The sequence below is a fragment of the Chiloscyllium plagiosum genome, unplaced genomic scaffold (genome assembly GCF_037043375.1).
Source record: "Chiloscyllium plagiosum isolate Xiang-an unplaced genomic scaffold, Cpla_swu_hap1 HiC_scaffold_14, whole genome shotgun sequence".
NCBI lineage: Eukaryota > Metazoa > Chordata > Chondrichthyes > Orectolobiformes > Hemiscylliidae > Chiloscyllium > Chiloscyllium plagiosum.
In genome coordinates, this window is record NW_028270152.1 from 9,748,221 (window position 1) to 9,770,883 (window position 22,663).

Sequence of the window (22,663 nt, forward strand, 5' to 3'; positions counted from 1 at the left end):
CCACCCTTACCCAGCCTGGCCCACCTACAACAATATGGTTGACTCTTGACTCCCTGCTAAAATGGCCCTGGAGCTCACTGGGTTTGTCAAATTGCTGCAGAAATGAACTCGTTGATGTAGAGACACAACATGGAATACAGCCCTCCAGAAGCTGGCTCCTCAAGCACAATTAGGGAAGGCCCATAGTTAGCCAGTGATGGTCACATCCCAAGAATAAATAAGACCAAAAGTTGGCAAGTCTCGTCCTCTCTATAATGGTTAGGTCGGGCTGGAGACGCAAAGCTCAAAAGACCATTTCCTGTACAGCGTGAGGCATGGCCTCTCAGTTAAAGCTATCCAGAAACACCCTTCAAGGAGTGTCTACTGTAGAGGGGTTGAGTAGGTTGGGCCTCATTGGAGTTTAAAAGAATGAGAGGCGACCACATTGAAACATAAAAGATTCTCAGCGGACTTGACAGGATAGATATGGAGAGGTTGATCCCGGCTTGTGGGAGAGTCTAGGACCAGAGGGAATCATCTCAGAATAAGGTGTCATCCATTTAAAACAGAGTCATACAGCACAGAAACAGTATCTTTGGTCTAATTTGTCCACGCCAACCAGACATCCCAATTTGACCTGGTCCCATTAGCCAGCATGTTACCCATCTCCCTCTAAACCCTTCCTTTTCATATACCCTTCCAGATGCCTTTTAGTCGTTGTAACTGTACCCAATCTACCACTTCTTCTGGCAGCTCGTTCTATAAATGCACCACCTCCTGTGAGAAAAAGTTGTCCCTTAGGTCCCTTTTAAATCTCCCTCTCTCGCCTTTAACCTGTGCCCTCTAATTTTGGACTCCCCTAGCAAGGGGAAGATACCTTGTCTATTTACCCTATCCATGCCCCTCATGATTTTAAAAACCTCTATAAGGTCACCCCTCAGCCTCCCACACTCCAGGGAAAACAGCCCCAGCCTGTTCAGCCTCTCACTATAGCTCATACCATCCAGTCCTGGCAACATCCTTGTAAATCTTTTCTGTGCACTTTCAAGTTTAACAACATCTTTCCTATAGGAAGGTGACCAGAATTGAATGCAGTATTCGAAGAGTGGCTAACCAATGTCCTGTACAGCCGTAACATGACCTCCCAACTCCTGTCCTCAATGTTCTGACCAATGAAAGCAAATGTTCCAAATGCCTTCTTTACCATCCTGTCTACTTGTGACTCCACTCTCAAGGAACTATCCAGCGGCACCTCTAGGTCTCTGTGTGCAGTGTATGTGCCTGGGTTGTGTCCTCTGGGTGTTTCTCTGTGTGTGTTTGCAGTGGGGATGTGTGCGGTGTGGGTGTGTGCACGGTGGGTGTTTCTCTGTGTGTGGGTGTCTGGAGGTGTGTGTTCTGAGTGTTCTGTGTGTGTTTGCAGTGGATATGTGTGCAGGTGTTTGCGTGTGTGCGTGGTGGGTGTGTCTGTGTGTGAGCTCTGGGTGTGTGTGGTGCATGTTTCTCTGTGTGTGGTGCATGTTTCTCTGTGTGTGGGTGTCTGGATGTGTGTGTGTGTGTGGTGGGTGTTTCTGTGTGTGTTTGCAGTGGGTGTTTCTGTGTGTGTGTCTGTCTGGATGTGTGTGTGCAGTGGGTGTTTCTGTGTGTGTGTATGTGTGCGTGTGTCTGTGTCTGGGTGTGTGCAGTGGGTGTCTGTGTGTGTGTGTGTGTGTGTGCGCGCGTGCGCATGTGTGTCTGGGTGTGTGTGTGCAGTGGGTGTTTCTGTGTGTGTGTGTGTGCATATGTGTGTCTGGGTGTGTGCCTATGTGTTTTTCTGTGTGCACTGGGTGATTCTGTGTGTGTTTGCAGTGGGTGTGTGGGTGTGTCTGTATCTGTGTGTGTCTGGGTGTGTGCACTGGGTGATTCTGTGTGTGTTTGCAATGGGTGTCTCTGTGTGCGCGGTGGATATGTGCGTGCCTGGGTGTGTGCTCGGTGCGTGTTTCTCTGCGTGCGGGTGTGTAAATCAGGGAGTCAGCTTTGACAAATGGACCTGCTGCAGACACTGGGCAATGAAATAAGAAGGCTGCACTCAGAGCCAGCTGGTTTGCAGGTTTTTATTGTGGCCTTGCAGAGGCCCCAGGCATGGCAATTTTCTTGGATTGGTTCGATAACCTGCCTTGGGTGGGAGCGCTATTGTTGTAATGTCAGCCTGACGCGCACACACACACACTGCCCCTGGGCTTTTTGCCGGTTTCCAGTGATGGGAGTGGAGCACCTAGGCAGACCTGCTTCATCAGTGTCACCACCAGCGCTGCTGGTGTCATCATTTCCAAACTGACCAATCAGGTTCCGACAAGGCAGAACCCCTGCAATTCTGATTGGTTGACCAGCCTTGTTAGATTTTTTTTTATTAGGTCCCCTACAATATGGAAACAGGCCATTCGGCCCAACAAGTCCACACCGACCCTCCGAAGAGCAACCACCCAGACCTGCTCCCCTCCACTATATTTACCCCTAACACTATGGGCAATTTAGCACGGCCAATTCACCTGACCTGCACATCTTTGGATGGTGGTAGGAAACCGGAGCACCCAGTGGAAACCCGCACAGACACGGGGACAATGTGCAAACTCCACACAGACAGTCGCCTGAGGGTGGAATCAAACCTGGGTCCCTGGCACCATGAGGCAACAGTGCTAACCACTGAGCCATCGTGCTGCCCACAAAGCCTACTGCACCTGGTATTCCCAGGTGGTCTCCCATCCAAGTACTAACCAGATCTGAGTCTGCTTAGCTTCTGAGGTCAGACAAGATTGGGCGTTTTCAAACTAGTATGGCCGTAGGTTTCAGATGAGTATGGCCTGAATGCTCATCATTCATTACCTGCCTCCCCCACCTCTCCCAGCCTGTGATTCACATAACAGCAAGGAAGTGTCCTCCGTTCTCTTTCAATCTTCCTTCGGTCTTCTACATGCAGAGAGTAGTGGATGTTTGGTGTTGTCTTCCTCAGTTGATGATAATTCAAAGATTACATTTAAATCTGAGATAGGTAAATTGTTATTTAAGCAAAGGTGTTGAGGGATATGGACTCAAGGCCAGCATATGGAGTTAGGTCACAGTTCAACCTTTGAATGGTGGAATAGGTTCAAGGGACTGAATGGGCACTGTTGCACCTATGTTCCCCTTCCTGAGTTATTTCCTAGTCTCCCAGAGAACACCCTCAAAGAACCTACATTGATTTGACCCCTTTCACATCCTGACGTTGACTCAACTGTTTTATTGCCATTGGCATACCAACCTTTCTGGACTACAGTCACAGTGTAGGGAATACAGCAGACAACTTGAGCAGAGCAATATCCCTCAAGAAGCAATAATGGTCGGCTTAGCTGTTCTCAGTCATATTGATTGATTGATCTATATTCATCAGGATATATTATCCGAGGCACCGTCTCTAAGCAAACATAAACTGGCATCGGAGAAAGTGAGGACTGCAGCTGCTGGAGATTAGAGTTGAGAGTGTGGTGCTGAAAAAGCACAGCATCCGAGGAACAGGAGAATCAATGCTTTGAGCATAAGCCGTTCGTTAGGAATGAGGGGGTGGCCCAAGGGGGCTGAGAGATAAATGGGAAGGGGGGGGTGGGGCTTGGGGGAAGGTAGCTGAGAGTGTGATAGGGAGATGAAGGTGGAGGGGGTGATGGTGATAGGTCGGAGAGGGGAGTGGAGTGGATAGGTGGGAAGGAAGATGGACAGGTAGGACAGGTCATGAGGGTGGTGCTGAGTTGGAAGGTTGGATCTGGGATAAGGTGGAGGAGGGAAGTGAAGAAATTGGTGAAATCCACATTGATCCCATGGACAATCCAGAGAAAGTTCATGTGGCTGATGCCAGGGATGGAGGGACTGGCCGATATAGGGGGGATTGAGAAGTTTGGGTCTGTACTTGTTGGAATATAGAGGAATGAAAGGTGATTGAGACGTATAGGATTCATTGCATGCTTGACAGAGTTGATGTGGGAGGAGAAAGTGAGGGCTGCAGATGCTGGAGATCAGAGCTGAAAATGTGTTGCTGGAAAAGCGCAGCAGGTCAGGCAGCATCCAAGGAGTCGATGTGGGAATATGTTTCTCTCCTATGTGAGAAACCAGGACCAGAGGCCAGAGGACAGAATCTCAGAATAAGGGGTGGTCCAATTAAGACAGAGATGAGGAATTTCCCCAATGAATTTGTGGAATTCTGTACTTCAGAGGGCTGTTGAAGCTGGGTCATTAAATATATTCAAGGCTGAGACCTGAGATATTTAATCTCTAAGGGAATCAAGGGTTGTAGGGACAAGCAGGAAAGTGGAGTTGAAGATAATTAGACCACCCAGGATCTCACTGAATGGCAGAGAGAACTCGGTGGGCAAAATAACCTACATCTGCTCCTACATCGTATGGTCTTTTTTATTTGTTCACGAGATGTGGGCAGCGCTGGCTCGCCTAGCCTAGTTACCCAGGGGGCAATTGAAGGTCAACCACATTGCTGTTGGTCTGGACCATGTAGGCCAGATCAGGTAAGGATGGCAGTTTCCTTCCCTGAGGGCAGTAGTGAGCCAGGGGATGGGATTTTCCCGACAGTCGACAATGGTTTCTCGGTCATCATTAGACTCTTAATTCCAGATTTTTATTGATTTCAAAGTCTATCATCTGCCGTAGTTTTGAGCGCCAGTGTTCACTATCCCATGTTAACCTCCTCTGCTGTAAGGAGAGGAATCTCACCTCAGAACAACGAACAAAGAACAAAGAAAATTTACAGCCAGGATCAGGCCCTTCGGCCCTCCAATCGTGAGCTGATCCAAATGTACTGTCTAAACCTGTCGGTTAATTCCTAAGCATCTGTATCCCTCTACTCCCAACCTACAGATGCATCTTAAATGAATCTACCGTGCCTGCCTCTACCACCTCTGCTGGCGACGCATTCCAGATGCCCACCAGACTCCGTGTGTATCTCCCTTAAACTTTCCACCTTTCACCTTGAAAGCGTGACCTCTCGTTATGGAATCCTTCACCCTGGGAAAAAGCTCATCTCTTTCCACCCTGTCTATACCCTTCATGATCTTGTAAACCTCAAAAAGCTTTGCATCCCTGGTGCCATTATGTTGAATCCCACTCCCCTTTTCACTACGTTTTGAAATTCTTCCTTACGCATGGTGCCAGTATTGGTCAAAATATTCCAGTTGAGGACGCTACTCCCTGTTGAATAGTAACTGTCCTGCTTTGTAACCAGAGTCAGAAATGATGCAGCAAGGCAGAAGAAGAAAAGGAGCAGTAAAAGCTGCTCAAATACGGCATATTTAAATGTTTTTTAAAAGAAGGGAAATGTGCTCACGTGACATAATTTTATTTACCAAATGCCTGCGCATTTGGCTTTCAAAAGAAAGTAAATATTGAAATAGATCAGACGATCAACTGGACTGGTGTAGAATTAACTAGTTTTATTTATCAGAAATTACCCAGTAAGATCTCCAACCAACAAGGATATACTAGTGCAGCCAGACACAATATCTCCTTGAAATACCAAATCCCACCTTCTAAAACAATGAGCCAGTTCAGCAAATATTTTCAGACAACCTTGCTCACTTGCGTACAAGGCTAGAGATTTCTCTCCTTCTAATCCTCGCAGTTATTTGTTTTTCTTCTGATAATTGTCCTCAGCTGCAACGTAGATCCTATCCCCATTCCCTGCTGCTTCTCCCAGGATGGTTCGGGAACAAGCGCATGCATCCGGAGACAAAAAAAAACCTGCAGATTCACGAACCCAAAGCAGACAAGCAGGAGGCTGGAAGAGCACAGCAAGCCAGGCAGCACTGGGAGATGGAGACCTGAAATATTGACATCCCCACCTCCTGATGTTGCCTGGCTTGCTGTGTTCTTCCCGCCTCCTGTTTGTCTACTTGCAGAAGTACCTTCCTGATCTGTGACAGAGCAGACATTCCGATGTCCTGTAGCGGATTAGATTCCCTACAGTGTGGAAACAGGCCCTTCAGCCCAACAAGCCCACAGTGACCCTCCAAAGAGTAACCCACCTGCCCTCTGACTAATGCACCTGACAACTACGGGCAATTTAGCATGGCCAATTCAACTGACCTGCACATCTTTGGAATGTGGGAAGAAACCGGAGCACCCGGAGGAAACCCACGCAGACACGGGGAGAATGTGCAAACTCCACACAGACAGTCGCCTGAGGCTGGAATCAAACCTGGGATCCTGGCGCTGTGAGCTAGCAGTGCTAACCACTGAGCCACCGTGCTACCCGTAGATATAGCACATAGATATCAGTACAATTGTCAAAGAGTAGATCAGAAACTTCTGAAGACACTGGGCAGGTCTGGCAGCATCTTTGGAGAGAGAAAAACACAATTAATGTTTCACGTCCAGTGCCCCTTCTTCTGTTTCTCTCTCCACAGCTGCTGCCAGACCTACTGAGTTTCTCCAGCGATTTCTGTGTCTGTTTTTGATTTCCAGCATCCGCTGTTCTTTGGGTTTTTCTCTGTACTGTCAAAGTGCGGGTGGCTTTGGAAATGAATGTTTGGGTGATGGAGAATGGATTGGAATCTGTCAGGTCTGTGCCAAGACCTTTCAAAGCCTTTATGTTGATGGTGGGCGCTGACAGGTCTCTCATTTGTCGCCCATCTAGAAATGAAGTTGTTTCAGAGCCAACCGTGTCATGTGGGTCTGGAGTCTCGTGTAGGGTGCGAATAGGCAAGGATGGCAGATTCTCCTCCATAAAGGACATTAATGAATCCCATTGGAGGAAGGAGTCGCCGCGGTTGGGTCTTCCTTTTAGAGAGTGATCTGGGTGCCATTCCTTTTTGATTTCATGTTTTACATTTCAAATCACACCAGTTGAAGTTGAACCATGGCTCCAGAGCATGAGGCTGGTATTAAAAGCATAGAAGGTAGGAGCAGGGAGAGGCCATTCAGCCCTTTGAGCCTGCTCCGCCATTCATCACGATCATGGCTGATCGTCTGACTCAATAGCCTAATCCTGCTTTCTTCCCGTAACCTTTGATCCCATTGATCAACCTTACGCTGGCTAGACATTGAAAACTTCTGCACGTTATGATCAACAATTTCTCTTTATTCACTTCTGGGGCATGGGCGTCACTGGCTGGGCCCAGCATTTATTACCCATCCCTAGTTGCCCCTTTAGAAGGTGGGGTGAGCTGCTTTCTTGAACTGCTGCTGTCCATGTGCAGTAGGTTGACCCACAATGTCCCTTCGGGTGGGAATTCCAGGATTTTGACCCAGCGACAGTGAAGGAATGGCAAAATACTTCCAAGTTATGATGGTGAGTGGCTTGGAAGGGAACTTGAAGGGGATGGTGTTCCCATATATCTGCTGCCCTGGTTCTTCTAGATGGAAGTGATCCTAGGTTTGGAAGGTGCTGTCTGAGGACCTTTGCTGATTCTCTGCAGTACGTCTTGTAGAATAGTACACACTGCTGCTGCTGAGTGTTGATGGTGGAGGGAGTGGATGCCAGTCAAACGGGCTGTTTTGTCCTGCACAGACTGATGCCTCAGAAATCTGTGCAGCGGGAAACAAGGTTGCTCTGGATTACAGGCCCAGAGGTATGACCATGAAGGTAAAGTCACCACAGTTCCAGAGGGTCACTGTCTCATTAGAGAGAGAGAGAGAGAGACAGAGAGAGAGACACGACTGGTGGTGAGTTTAACCTGAGGGTCAACATGCCTCAGCTGAGGGGGTGAGATTGAGATGTTGGGGTCTTCATGGTAACCTCAGGCAGTGTGAGAATTGAATCCATGCTCTTGATGTCAATGCATTGCAAACCAGTCATCCAACCAACTAAGCTAACCAACCCCGTCCACTTCACCAGCATTTGGACCCACCCGTTTGAGAATTCAGTTCTCTGCCTCTAAATCAGGCATCATTCTTTAGGGTGGAATCATAACTAGGTACGACCCTCTCTTTAATCTGCAATAGGCTTCATTCCACTGCAAGACTCCAGGGGTGGGAGTGTTTGGGTGGGTTTTATTTGTTGAGATTCGGGACTGGAAACGTCGATTAGATTTTCACTCTCCCTGTTGTGCTCAGACCGGAGGTGGAGTTTAATGACACCTACATTCAGTGTTATTACTGCAGCAGGTGACAGCTATAGAGGTTTTCCACCTTTATAACAACGATGTGTTGGGCTGAATGGCCTCTTTGTAGAATACCAGTTCAGTGCAGATAGAGGGCACAGTCCTATTGCTGAACTCTGCCATTACTCAATGGGAAATCAGATCATCTCTCGATTCAGAAAGTTCAAGACCCACTCTTGAGGCTCTTCTTCCTCAGCCAGCTCAGGAAATTTAGCATGTCCATAAGGATCCGCACCAACTTCTACAGCTGCACCATTGACAGTGTACTGTCTGGGTGCATAACAGCCTGGTATGGCAACTGCTCTGCCCAGGACCATAAGAAGCTACAGAAGGTGGTGTGCACAGCCCAGACCATCACTGAAGCCAACCTCCCATCCGTGGACTCCATTTACACAGCCCGCTGCTGTGGAAAGGCTGCGAACATCATCAAAGACTCCTTCCACCCTGTAAGCACCCTGTTCTGTCAGGCAGAAAATACAGAAGCTTGAACACATGCATCGGCAGGTTCAGGAACAGCTACTTCCTGGCTGTTATTAGAATGATGAATTGACTGTCTAGCCTCAAATAGAGTCATAGAGATGTACAGCACGGAAACAGACCCTTTGGTCCAACCCGTCCATGCCAACCAGATATCCCAACCCAATCTAGTCCCACCTGCCAGCACCCGGCCCATATCCCTCCAAACCCTTCCTATTCATATACCCATCCAAATGCCTTTTAAATGTTGCAATTGTACCAGCCTCCACCACATCCTCTGGCAGCTCATTCCATACCCGTACCATCCTCTGCGTGAAAATGTTGCCCCTTAGGTCTCTTATAATGCTGATCTTGCCTAGATTAGATTAGATTAGATTCCCTACAGTGAGGAAACAGGCCCTTTGGCCCAACAAGTCCACACCAACCCTCTGAAGAGTAATGCACCCAGACCCATTTTCCTCTGACTAATGCATCTAACATTCTGGGCAACTTAGCGTGGGCAATTCACTTGACTTGCACATCTTTGGGCTGTGGGAGGGGAGACATGGTGAGTATGCGTAAACTCCACACAGTGAGTTGCCTAAGGTTGGAATTGAACCTGGGTCCCTAGTGCTGTGAGGCAACATTGCTAACCACTGAGCCATCGTAATGGTCCTCTGCCTAAAGTACGCCCTGGGCAATGTAACCTGTGCACCTCTGTCAATGCCTTTTTGCTCTGTACATCCTTGCTTACTAGGATCTGCCCATACTGCTCATAAACAAAGCTTTTCACTGTACTTCAGTGCACATAACAATAAATAAACCAATCAATCAATCAATAAGTACAAAATAGGGGAGGTGATGGCTAGGTGGTATTATTGCTAAAGTGCTAACCCAGAGACCCAGGTGATGTTCTGTTGACTTGGGTTCAAATCCTGCCATAGCAGATAGTAGAGTTTGGATTCAATTAAAGTACAAATCTGGATTTAAATCTGATGATGACCAAATGCTATTGTCCTTGTTGGAAAAATGCATCTGGTTCACTAATATCCTTCAGGGTTTTAGTGACTTGGTTTAATCTACATGTGACTCTAGACCCACAGCAACGTGGTTGACTCTTAGCTGCCCTCTGGGCAATTCGGGATGGGTAATAATTGTTGGCCTGACCAGTGACACTCACATCCCACAAATGGATAAAAAGAAATCCCGCCTGATTGTCCCAGTATAGTACTGAATGGGTGCCACTCTGATGGATTTGTTCGGGTCTTCTGTGTTCAAGAGCAAAGACACCGTGTCAATTCTTTCCCGAAACATCAACGCTCTCTGTTCTGAGTGAGGACCAATGCTTCCTTGGGATCTAATCCAAGCAGAACTCTAGATCACAAACCAGGAACTATCCCAGACTGGAATTTCCACGTTGGCAGGAGAAAGAACAATAAGAGCTGCATGGTGGCACAGTGGTTAGCACTGCTGCATCACAGCGCCAGGGACCCGGGTTCAATTCCCGCCTCAGGCGACTGACTGTGTGGAGTTTGCACATTCTCCCTGTGTCTGCGTGGGTTTCCTCCGGGTGCTCCGGTTTCCTCCGACAGTCCAAAGATGTGCAGGTCAGGTGAATTGGCCACGCTAAATTGCCCGTAGTGTTAGGTGCAGGGGGAAATGTAGGGGAATGGGTCTGGGTGGGTTGCGCTTCGGGGGGGTCAGTGTGGACTTGTTGGGCCGAAGGGTCTGTTTCCACACTGTGAGTAATCTAATCTAAGAGGAAAAGCTTGCATTTATGTAGCGACTTCAACACATCGCAAAGTGCCTGACAGCCAACTTTGTGAGGTGATGCTGCTGTCGTCTTCTGAATAATGTGCCAGGCAACTTGTGCACAGCCAGCTCCCACAGACAGGGATGACATCCTGACCGAGTGCCCTGTTTCAGGTGTTCGCTTGTAACTAAACTAATTTTTCCATTCAGATACTCGTCTCTCTCTTTTACCCCTGCTCTCTCATTCCTCTTCTGTCTTCCCTCTCACTTGCCCTCTCTTGTCCCTTGTATCCATCTTTTGCACAGTTTATCCTTTTTTTTAGAGATTACTTAGTGTGGAACAGGCCCTTCGGCCCAACAAATCCACACCAACCCTCTAAAGAGCAACTCATTCCCCTACATTTACCCCTTCACCTAACACTATGGGCAATTTAGCATGGCCAATTCACCTGACCTGCACATTTTTGGACTGTGGGAGGAAGCCCATGTAGACACGGGCAGAATGTGCAAACTCCACACAGACAGTTGCCCAAGGCGGGAATTGAACCCGGGTCTCTGGCGCTGTGAGGCAGCAGTGCTACCAACTGTGCAACCGTGCCTGCTTATCTCTTGCTGTTTCTCTGTCTCTGTCTCTGTCTCTGTCTCTGTCTCTGTCTCTGTCTCTGTCTCTGTCTCTCTCTCTGTCTCTCTCTGCCTCCCCCTGCTCTCCCATTGTCCCTGTTCCACCCTCCCACCCCATCCCCCTCAGGATGAGGATAGGTATCTTCCAAAGACCAACTATTAATGAGTGCAGTGCAATTAAATCTGTGCGACCTAACAATTTTAATTTTATTTTCACAATATCCATTAAAATAACAAGCCCTTGGGAAGGAAAGGCTGTAAAGTAAATGATGGTACAAGGTTTGAATGTGTAAAAACTTGGCTGTCGGGTCTGGCCTTGCTTGTGTGGGAAAGCCTAATGCAAGTTTTTAATATTCCAGCCTCCCATCCCTACTGTTCCTATTTACAACAGAAAACAAAACAAACTGCATTTGGCCAGTCTTTTCAAAGTGGGAAACCTGGTGAGGAACCTGAAGTCCATTCCTCATCGAAGTGTCCGTTTGGGATGAGGAGATTTGGATAATCTGACCGTCCTGCCATTTGAAGCTGGCTCCGACTCTTCCAATGGGTTAGAATCAGACTGGGCAGTGTCTTTGCTCATGATCTAAATGAAGGAACTGAGGGCATTCTTGCTGTGTTTGCAGACAATACAAAGATAGGTAGAGGGACAGGTTGCATTGAGGAAGTGGGGAGGCTGCAGGAGGATTTGGACAGGTTAGGAGAGTGGGCAAAGAAGTGGCAGATGGAGTACAACGTGGGAAAGTATGAGGTCATGCACTTTGGTAGGAAGTATAGAGGCATGGACTATTTTCTAAACGGGGAGAAAATTCAGAAGTCTGAAGTGCAAAGAGACTTCAGAGTTCTAGTCCAGGATTCGCTCAAGGTAATCTTGCAGGTTGAGTCAGTAGTTAGGAAGGCAAATGCAATAATGGCATTTATTTTGAGAGGACTCGAATATAAAAGCAGGGATGTACTTCTGAGGCTCTGTAAGGCTCTGTCAGACCACATTTGGAGTACAGAGGAACCTCAATTATCCAGCATTTGATTATCCGAATTTTGGATTATCCGAACAAGATCGCAAGGTCCCGACGCTTGGCTAAACGGTGTTATCTGACTATCCGAACATTTGATTATTTGAATAAAATACTCCCCACCCGTGTCCTTTGGATAATCGGGGTTCTTCTGTATTGTGTGCAGTTTTGGGCCCAATATCTCAGGAAGGATATGGCTCTGGAGCGTGTTCAGAGGAGGTTCATGAGAATGGTTCCAGGAATGAAAAGCTTAACATATGAGGAATGTTTGAGGACTCTGGGACTATAGTGGATAGAGTTTAGAAGGATGACGGGGGGATCTAATTGAAACATACAGAATACTGAATGGTCTGGACAGAGTAGATGTTGGGAAGATGGTTCCATTGGTAAAAGAGACTAGAACCCAAGGGTACAGCCTTAGAGTAAAGGGAAGACCTGTTAGAACAGAGATAATGAGAAACTTCTTCAGCCAGAGAGTGGTGTATCTGGGGAATTCACTGTCACAGAAGGCTGTGGAGGCCAGGTCATTGAGTATATTTAAGACTGAGATAGATAGGTTCTTGAGTATCAAGGGGATCAAAGGTTACGGGGAAAAAGTGGGAGAATGGGTTTGAGAAATGTATCAGCCATGATTGAATGGCGAAGAAGATTTGATGGGCCGAATGGCCTAATTTCTGCTCCTATACCTTGTTCTGTCCCTCAACCCATTCCGTCACGACCACACCTTCTGGAATCTGGGAATGCTTTCTCCATCAGTGCCCGTGGGAGTAGGTGAGGTCTTACAGCAGCTTCACTGCTATAAGCATGTTCTGGTCGTGTCATAAGGAAGCGATCACCTGGAACAAGGGACATCATGTCCAACTATCTGCCTCATGTTTCCAGCAAGGGGCCATGAGGCAGAGGGTCTTCTCTGGATTTTTTTCCTCTCTTTGTTCTCTTGTGAGATGGGGGGGGTCACTGACAAGGCCAACATTCATTGCCTGTCCCTAATTGCCCTTGATCTGATTGACTCGAAGGCCAATTTCAGAGGCAGTTAAGAGCCAACCCCATTGTTGTGGGTCTGGAGTCATTGTAGGCCAGACCAGGTAAGGACAGCACTTGCCTTCCCAAAGTGTGGATGGAGATGGTTTTTTTTTAACAGCAGTCATTGGTAGTTGTTACAGTCACACTCGCTGAGATTAACTTTCCATTGAATATAAATTCCACCATGTGCTGTGGTGGGATTTGAACCCATGTCCCAGAGCATTAGTCTGGGCCCCGTGTAACTGGGCCAGTGCAGTCATAATTTCCTGACAATGCTTTGGTGTGGCCCTTAAATGGCATCTTAAGAAGAATGATACCTGGGCTTCAGGGGTTAAGTTATGAGGAGAGATTGTAAAAATGAGGCCTGTTTTCTCTCTAATTCAGAAGGTTAAGGGGTGATATGAGCAAAGCCTTCAAGATATTAACAGGAAAAGACAAGAGTAGATAAAGATTAAACTATTTCCATCAGTTGAGGAATTCTTGATGGAGGGGGTATCGCTTGAGAATTAGGGCCAGAGCATTCAGGAGAGATGTTAGGAAACACTTCTACACACAAAGAGGTTTGGAACTCTCTTCCAAATCACATAACACCAGGTTATAGTCCAACAGGTTTATTTGGAAGTACAAGCTTTCAGAGCGCTGTTCTTCATCAGGTATCAAGTGGAGTAGGATCATAGGACACAGAATTTATAGCAAAAGATCGTGGTGTCATACAACTGATGCAATATATTGAACTAACCTAGATTGCTGTTAAGTCTTTTGTCTTTTAGAATGGGTTGCAGGTTTCGAATCATTAATATGCAAAGCTCAGAACTTCTTTCAAGTCACATTCCCGAGATAACTTAAGGTTTTATAAAAACAAGGTGACATCTCAGCTCAGACAATGCATTAAAGGTGTGAGGTTAGAGTCTGTCTGTATTCCAACCTTGAGTCAGGCTGGTTCTGTTTCCAAAGTCGGAATTCATAAAATGTCACATGGATTGCAAAAAAAATTGACTGCCTACAGATTGTGTGCTTTTTGAACAAAATAGAATGTATCTGCAAATATCAACTTTAAATCAGAGAGAGATGATACCTTTGCTTAACAAAATTTAAGGCGTATAGAGCAAAGGCTGGCATATGGAGATCATCCATGATCTCATTAAATGGTGGAACAGTTCTCGAGGGGTTGAATGGCCTCCTCCTGTTCCTTTGTTCAGTTGGCATGGAAACAGGGGACCAACCTTGACTCTGACGCACCTTTGATCTCATCAAGGCGAGGGAGTCCTCCGCACTCTCACCACCATCGTACTGGGACAAACTGGGGTTTTCAGTTTCTCCCATTGTCGCTCAGCATGAACAATCTTTTAGATTAGATTACATTACATTACAGTGTGGAAACAGGCCCTTCGGCCCAACAAGTCCACACCGACCCGCCGAAGCGCAACCCACCCATACCCCTACATTTACCCCTTACCTAACACTACGGACAATTTAGCATGGCCAATTCACCTAACCTGCACATCTTTGGACTGTGGGAGAAAACTGGAGCACCCGGAGGAAACCCACGCAGACACAGGGAGAACATGCAAACTCCACACAGACAGTCGCCTGAGGCGGGAATTGAACCCGGGTCTCTGGCACTGTGAGACAGCAGTGCTAACCACTGTGCCACCGTGCCACCCACAAAATCCTTTCAAAAATTGCAATCGGGTACATTGCAACACCCTTGAGACCCTTCCCCATGCTGTTGGTGTTAAGCTGTGATTTTTTTTAATTGCAGGGATTGTGCTGTTGAAGTGAATGTGCTGTAGGGGTTGGAGATGCCTGGTGTCTCTCTGTTTAACAATTATTAATTTGTTTCTGACATTCACGGTGTGACCCTGCAGCTAGGGTGTAAAGTGTGAGACTGTTTGACTTGGTCCTCTTTGCTGAATGGGAGGATTTATACCGATTGGGAGCAGCTGAACATTCTGCCCTGTATTTATTATCTGACGGAACTAGAGTCATAGAGATGTACAGCACGGAAACAGACCCTTCAGTCCAACTCATCCATGCCAACCAGATATTCTATATAAATCTAGCCCCATTTGCCAGCACTTGGCCCAAATCCCTCTAAACCCTTCCTATTCATACACCCATCTAGATGCATTTTAAATGTTGTAATTGTACCAGCCTCTACCACTTCCTCTGGTAGCTCATTACATACACGTACCACCCTCTGTGTTGCCCCTTAGGTCTCTTTTATATCTTTCCCCTCTCACCCTAAACTTATGCCTTATAGTTCTAGACTTCCCGATCCCAGGGAAAAGACCTTGTCTATTTATCCTATCCATGCCCCTCATAAGTTTGTAAACCTCTATGAGGTCACCCCTCAGCCTCCGACGCTCCAGGGAAAACAGTCCCAGCCTGTTCGGTATCTCCCTACAGCTCAAATCCTCCAACCCTGGTAACATCCTTGTAAATCTTTTCTGAACCCTTTCAAGTTTCACAACATCCTTCCAATAGGAGGGAGACCAGAATTAATTTTAAGTGCATTTTTGGAGCTATTTTAGCCTCCCTCTGATAGATATTACTTTGTAAATCTAATGTACGTCATTCCGAGTATGTGACCTACAAGATCACCTTGGACAATGATCATAACAGAGGCCTTACTAAAATTTACTCAATTGTACAATGTCTTGGAACCCACCATGCTGTTACTCAGAGAAACAACTTGGAGGAAACTTCTGGGTGAACGGACACAATTATTCAAGAGAGCCCAACGCCAAGAGGAAGTGTGGAAAAGGAACCGGAGAAAGGAATGCCAATGATTTCAAGGCCAAAGGCCAATTCCTGGAAACACCTGCCAAATGTGTAGTTGGAGATGTGGCTCTCGGATTGGGCTCATCAGGACCCACATAAGGACCCACAGAAACCACGACCAATGACATGGAATTTCGCAGGTGGATACTCGTACCGGTTAGTGAGTGATTGGCAAGGACTCGAATGTCAATAATAATGAGAAACAGGAGTGGGATGAATTTTTGCAACATTTTAAACATAGAAATTGAGAAAATAGTAGCAGGAGTAGGCCATTCAGCCCTTTGAGCCTGTTCTGTCATTCAATAAGGTCATGGTTGATCATCTTATCCAGTCCCCTGTTCCCACTTTCTCCCCATACCCTCTATTCCTTTAAGCTTTAAGAACTATATGTTAACTCCTTTTTGAAAACATTCAACGTTTTAGTCTCAACTGCTTTCTGCGGCAAAGAATTTCACAGGATCACCACTGTCTGGGTGTAGACATTTCTCCTCATTTCAGTCTATGGTCTATCTCATATCCTTAGATATTGCTCCTGGTTCTGGATGTATGGTTAAAGATGTTTAGAAATGAATTATTGCTTAGTGGCTAGATTAACATGCAAAGTAAGTAACCAGTTTAGCTCATAACATGGCTGTTTTATGTTTGCTAGAGGTGACATTCATTCAGACCTGGGACTTGATCCTCTGCTAACAAAGCCTTGCATCTCTTTATAAATTGCCCAGCAGCTTGGGGAGCCTATGGTTCCCCTTTCTTCCTTTGTGGTAATGCCTCTGCCAATCAAAGTTGAATAGCCAACCAATCAGCACCCTTGCCTCTCGCAGTTAATCTTTGTGATCATTTGAAGTTTGGTGTTCTTGCATTTGTCCTGATGAGCAGAAGGTCAGAAGCTCAACAACAGCTCTCTCCACCAATAGAAAGCTGTGAATTGAATGAGACTTCCTTATGAGGACAACATTAGTCAAAGTTTTAAAATCGTCCCGGAAATATGCCATTACCCACTATCAAAATAAGTTCATAAAATCATAAAATAGAAGGGCAGAATTAGGCCATTCAGCCCATTTAATCTGCTCCACCATTCGATATGCTCCTCACCCCCATTTTCCTGCCTTCTTTCCATATCCCTCCAACCCATTATCAATTTAAAATCTGTCTAACTCCTCCTTAAATTTACTCACTGTCCCAGCATCCACCACACTTTGGGGTCGGGAATCCCACAGATTCACACCCCTTTGGGAGAAGTGGTTTCTCCTCAACTCTGTTTTAAATTTGTTCCCCCTTATCCTAAGACTATAACCTCTCATCCTAGAATGCCCCAGAACAGGAAGCGTCTGCTCTCCATCTATTTTATCCACACCTTTTATCATCTTGAATACCTCGATTTGATCTCCCCTCATTCTTCGTAATTCCAGAGATTATCAGCCTGAACTATTCAATCTCTCCTCATTCGATAAACCCCTAATCTCTGGGATCAATCAAGGGAACCTCCTCTGAATTGCCTCCAATGCCATTACATCTTTCTTCAAATAAGGGAACCAAATCTGTGCACAATACTCCAGGAGCGGTCTCACCAATGCTTCTCCAGCATTAACAATATTTCCTTACCTTGACATTTATTCCTTTAGCTAGAAAATCCAATGGACTGATTGATCAAGGTCAGGAGTCATGTGAGTCCTCAGTGAGTGCACGTGGCTCTGACTCTCTCTCGTTCGCACTATCTCTCTCTTTCTCTCCTCTCTTTATCATACCCTCTCCCTCTGTGACTTTACCAGTTCCCCACCCCCACCCCCACCCCTCCCAACCCAAGCACTGAAGGAACAATGAGATACACTGGTCTGAGTCCTCTTGTATATTTCTGAATGAAGCTCTAACGTGATGAGTGTCATCAATTTCAAGGAGTACTTTTTGTTTAGTTGCTGTTTCTCACTGGGTCAAGCTGGGGGAGTTAGTGAGGGTTGTTTTGATGGGGCGGGGGAAGGTGATGAATATGGGGGGAAGGGACAGGGTAGAACAGGAGCAACCAGAAAAAAATAACCATGGAAACTATTGTGGTATTTCAATCCAAAACTTATTTTATTAATCTGATGTAAACTGAGTGATTTCTTTATATTTTAATGTCATTTATGGTTTTTGGTTTTTGACTTAGTAACATGTCGGTTGCCTGCATCTCTGAAGTTAATTATAAGCTTATTAGCTGAACATCTTTTGTTGGGAAAGTATTGGAATCACTTAATAAGGAAGTAATAGCAGAACATTTGGACAATTGTAATCTAATCAAGCAGAGTTAGCATGTCTTCATGAGAGGGTTATTGTCTGATGAATATATTAAGAGTTTTCAGCCAGAGTGGATCGAGGGGAAACAGTAGAATGTGTTGGATTTGGACTTGAGAAGGTATTTGACAAGGTACCTCATAAAAGGTTAAGTCATAAGAGCCTACGGTCTTTGAGGTAGGATATTAGCATGGATAGAGAATTAGCTAATGGGCAGGAAACAGCTAGTGGGAGTAAGGGGTTCTTTTCCGGGTTGGTGACCTGTGACCAATGGAGTTCCATCTGGCTCAGAGCTGCAGCCACAACTATTTACAACGGGCAGCAGATACATTGGAACGGCACCTCCTTCAAGTTCCCCTCCAAGCGTCCTGACATGGAGATATATTGCTGTTCCCACACTGTCGCTGGGTCACAATCTGGAAATTTCCTCCCTAAGGGCATTGTGGGTCAACACACAGTGGGTGGACTGCAGCTGTTCAAGAGGCAGTTCACCACCACACCCTCTTATGGTCAACTAGGGATGGGCAATAAATGCTGGTCCATCAGCGATGCCCACATCCGACAAATGAATAAATTTAAAGCAATATGTATAGCTTTGAAGAAGGAAGTGACTGTGCTATACCTAAAATTGGAGATGATACAAAAGTAGATGGAAAAGCAGGTTGCGAGAGGGATGCAGGCGCCTTACAGAGAGATATTGATCAGTTAGTAAGTGGGCAATAAGTTGGCAAATGGAGTATGACGTGGGAAAATGTGAAGTTGTTCATTTTGGAAGGAGAACAAAAGAACAGAATATTGTTTAAATTGAGAAAAGCTGCAGAAAGCTGCAACAGAATGGGACTTAGGGATACTTGTGCATGAAACACCGAAAGCTACTACAGAATTCAGCAGTTAATCAGGAAAGCTAATGGAACATTGGCCCTTATTTCAAGGGGTTGGCATATAAGAGTAGGGAAGTCAAACTACAATTGTACAAGGTGCTGGTGAGACCAATCTGGAGCACTGTGAGCCGTTTGGTCCCCTTATTTAAAAAAAAAACATAATTTCATTGGAGGCAGTTTAGAGAAGGTTCCCTAGAATGATCCTAGTGTGGAGGGATTGTCTCATGACCAAAGGCATGAGAGGTGAACTCATTGATTCTTAAGGGGCTTGGCAGGGTCAGTGCTGAGAGGGAATTTCTCCTCTTATGAGAGTCTAGGACCAGAGGGTACAGTCTCAGAATAAAGAGGTACCAATTTAAAACTGAAATGAGGAGGAATGTCTTCTTTCAGAGGGTTGTGAGTCTTTGGATTTCCTTGCCACAGAAGGCAGTGGGGGCAGAGTCCTTGTGTATATTTAAAGCTGAGATTAAGAGATTCTTGAACAGTCGGAGGTCAAGGGTTACGGGGAAAGGGCAGGAAAGTGGATGTGAGGAATGTCAGGTCAGCTATGATTCTATTGGATGGCAGGCTCGAGGAGCTGAACAGCCTACTTCTTATCCTCTGCTAACTATGATGATTTCTTTTTAAACAGGTTTTGAAGCAATGTTTTGGATGTAGTATTTTGTAGACACCAATATAAACGAGTTTTATCTTAGAAGATTGGGAGAGAAATTTTTGGCTTAAGGAAAAGACCTGTAGCTTAGAGAGAGAATCCTTTTTTAATTTAATTTTGAATTTTGAGCAGTCCTGTAAAGTCCTTTGAAGGAAATGTTTGTATAGATTAGTGCTCAAGAGAAAAAAAAAGCATTTATTGAGAATAGATTACCTCAGGGTAAAGAATTAGTGACAGTCCAAAACCAGAAGTGTTGGGTTAAAACCCTGGAGAGGTTATGTAAAGCTGAGCAGATTTAAGCTCAAGATTTTTAATAGCTCCAGGAAGATATTATCGGCAGTTCAAGTGAATTAAACCTAGATATTAGAGACAAGGACTCTGGTGTGAGTACTGTATGAGCAGTTTTTAATTGTCAAAAGTTGTGATTCTGAATACTGTACCAGGTGTGTGTTTTGTGTGTTATATCAATTTGTAGTTTTTCATTGCAATTTATAAAGGAGCGTTTGAGGATCACAGAATTGATATGGTGCAGAAGGAGGCCATTCAGCCTATCATATTTGCACCTGCCCTATTATCCAGTCCAGTTCTATTATCCAGTGTCAATCTCCTGCCTTTTCCCCATGTCCCTGTTGATTGTTACTATCCAATAGAAAAATAATCCAATGCCCTTTTCGAACGTCACAATTGAACCTGCCTCCACCATATTGCTATGCTGCACATTCCTGAGCTAACTATCTGCTGTGTGAAAAAGGTCTTTTCTCTCACATCAGTCCTGCATCATTTGCAAGTCACTTTGCAAGAGGAAAGTAGATTCACCCTATCTGCTCTGCCCAGCCCACTCACTATTTTGAAACTGTAAAGCAAATCTCCTCTCAGCCCCCTTACATTTACTGTGAGTTTACAATCTTTAGAATCTGTGTTCCAATTAGATAGTTTGAGTTATTCTACTTTATCTTCCATTTTTTTGTTAATACATATGTTTTATTGTTAAATACAAAATTTATAGAAATATTATTAGATTCCCTACAGTGCAGAAACAGGCCCTTTGGCCCAAAAAGTCCACACTGACCCTCTGAAGAGTAACCCACCCAGACCCATTCCCCTACTAATGCACCTATCACTATGGGCAATTTAGCATGGCCAATTCACCCTAACCTGCACACCTTTGGACTGTGGGAGGAAACCGGAGCAAACCCACGCAGACACGGGGAGAACGTACAAACTCCACGCAGGCAGTCACCCGGGGCTGGAATCGAACCCAGGTCCCTAGCACTCTGAGGTGGCAGTGCTAACCACTGAGCCACTGTGCTGCCCTGTGCTTACATTTTAGGGAGAAACCACTTTTTGTCCTAGTTCAGAGTTCTCTTCAGGTTATCATGCAGGTTCAATTGGTAGTTAGGAAGAAAAATGCAATGTTGGCATTCATTTCGCGAGGGCTAGGATACAAGAACAAAGATATACTGCTGAAGTGTTTAAGATTCTGGCCAGACCACTTTTGGAATATTATGTGTAGCTTTGGGCTCCTTATCTGAGGAAGGGTACACTCGCATTGGAAGGGATCCAGAGGGATTTTACAAGAATGATCCCAGGGATGGAGGGCTTGTCACATGAGGAGCAGTTGAGGACTCTGGTCTGTACTCAGTGGAGTTTAGAAGAATGTGGTGGGGGAGGGCGGGGGGGTTGTTGGATCTGATTGAAACGTATAGGATACCGAGAGGCCTGGATAAAGTGAACATGGAGAAGATGTTTCCACCAGCAAGAGAGGCTAGGACCTGACGGCACAGCCTCAAAGTGAAGGGTCAAGATTAGAATGGCGCTGGAAAAGCACAGCAGGTCAGACAGATCCGAGGAGCAGGAAAATCAACATTTCGAGCAAAAGCCCTTCATCAGGAATGAGGCAGGGAGCCTCCGGGATCCCTTTAGAACTAAGACGAGGAGTTTCTTCAGTCAGAGGGTGGTGACTCCATGAAACTCATTGCTGTAGAGGGCTGTGGAGAGCAAATCATTGAGTGTATGTAAGTCAGAGATGGATAAGTTCTTGATTGGTAGTTGGATCAGAGGTTATGGGGAGAAGGCAGGAGAATGGGGTTGGGAAACATATCAGCCATGATTCAAATGACGGAGCAGACATCATGAGCCGAATGGCCTCATTCTGCTCCTATATCTCTTGATCTCAACATGGAGCCCGCAATACTAGCATCTGTTCCATTGGTTCTTGGACCAGAGCCAACCTTACGGTGTTGAATGAAGCTCTGAGTGCAGTACAGAGGCTGTCTGAACAATGTCACAAACTAATGGGAGTCATCTTTCAGCAGAACCGAGTCCCCTCCCTCAACGTGTCCCACCTTCCACCATTTGTCTGCCTGCACCAAGTTGGCGTGTAGGCTGTGGTATATTTAGCTAATCGAATCGATTCATTGTGCCTTGAGTCTCATTGGAATGCAAACATGTGACCTCATTGTGTATGCTAGCATGTTTGACTTCCCTGAATGACTACAGGGATGTGGGAGGGGAGGGGGGTCCCTCTGTAATCACCTCTGAGTCTCAGTGTGCAGGTGGAGATGGCAACCCAGCAGCTTCATTCTGGAACAATCCCAGGAATTTAAAATGAATCTGCAGGGGAGTCTCTCTGAGCAAGAGAAACCTGGCAGAGACATCAGGAAACACAGGTTTTGTTTTTCAAATTGTCTTCAAAACACGTTCACCTGATTTAATAATATTAGAGGTGGGAATAAAACTTAGCTGTTCGTCTCACAGTAAAGGTCGATCAACATTGTGGGGGTTATTGTTCACCACAAACTATCAACTGCATGAACCATATAAATGCAGTGGCTACAATATCCGGTCAGAGGCTAGGAACCTTGCAGCGAGTAACTCCCCTCCTGACTCCCCAAAGCCAGTCCAAAAGCTACAAGGCACAAGTCAGGAGTGTGATGGGATACTCCCCACTTGCCCTGGATAGGTGTAGCTCCAATAACACTCAAGAAGCTCGACACCATCCAGGACAAAGCAACCCCCATTGGATCACATCCAAAAGCTTCCACCACCCGACACTACCTACCAGACGCACTGCAGAAATTCACCAAAGATCCTCAGACAACATCTTCCAAATACACAACCACTTCC

General features: G+C 45.8%; 1 protein-coding gene and 1 pseudogene across 2 annotated transcripts in view; one reads left to right on the top strand and one right to left on the bottom strand.

The window, feature by feature from the left end:
- The window catches only part of LOC122558816 (plexin-A1-like), a 588,446-nt gene that overhangs the window by 283,861 nt on the left and 281,922 nt on the right, over window positions 1-22,663 (top strand). The window lies entirely within an intron of this gene.
- Window positions 2,682-2,800, bottom strand: LOC122559289 (5S ribosomal RNA; annotated as a pseudogene).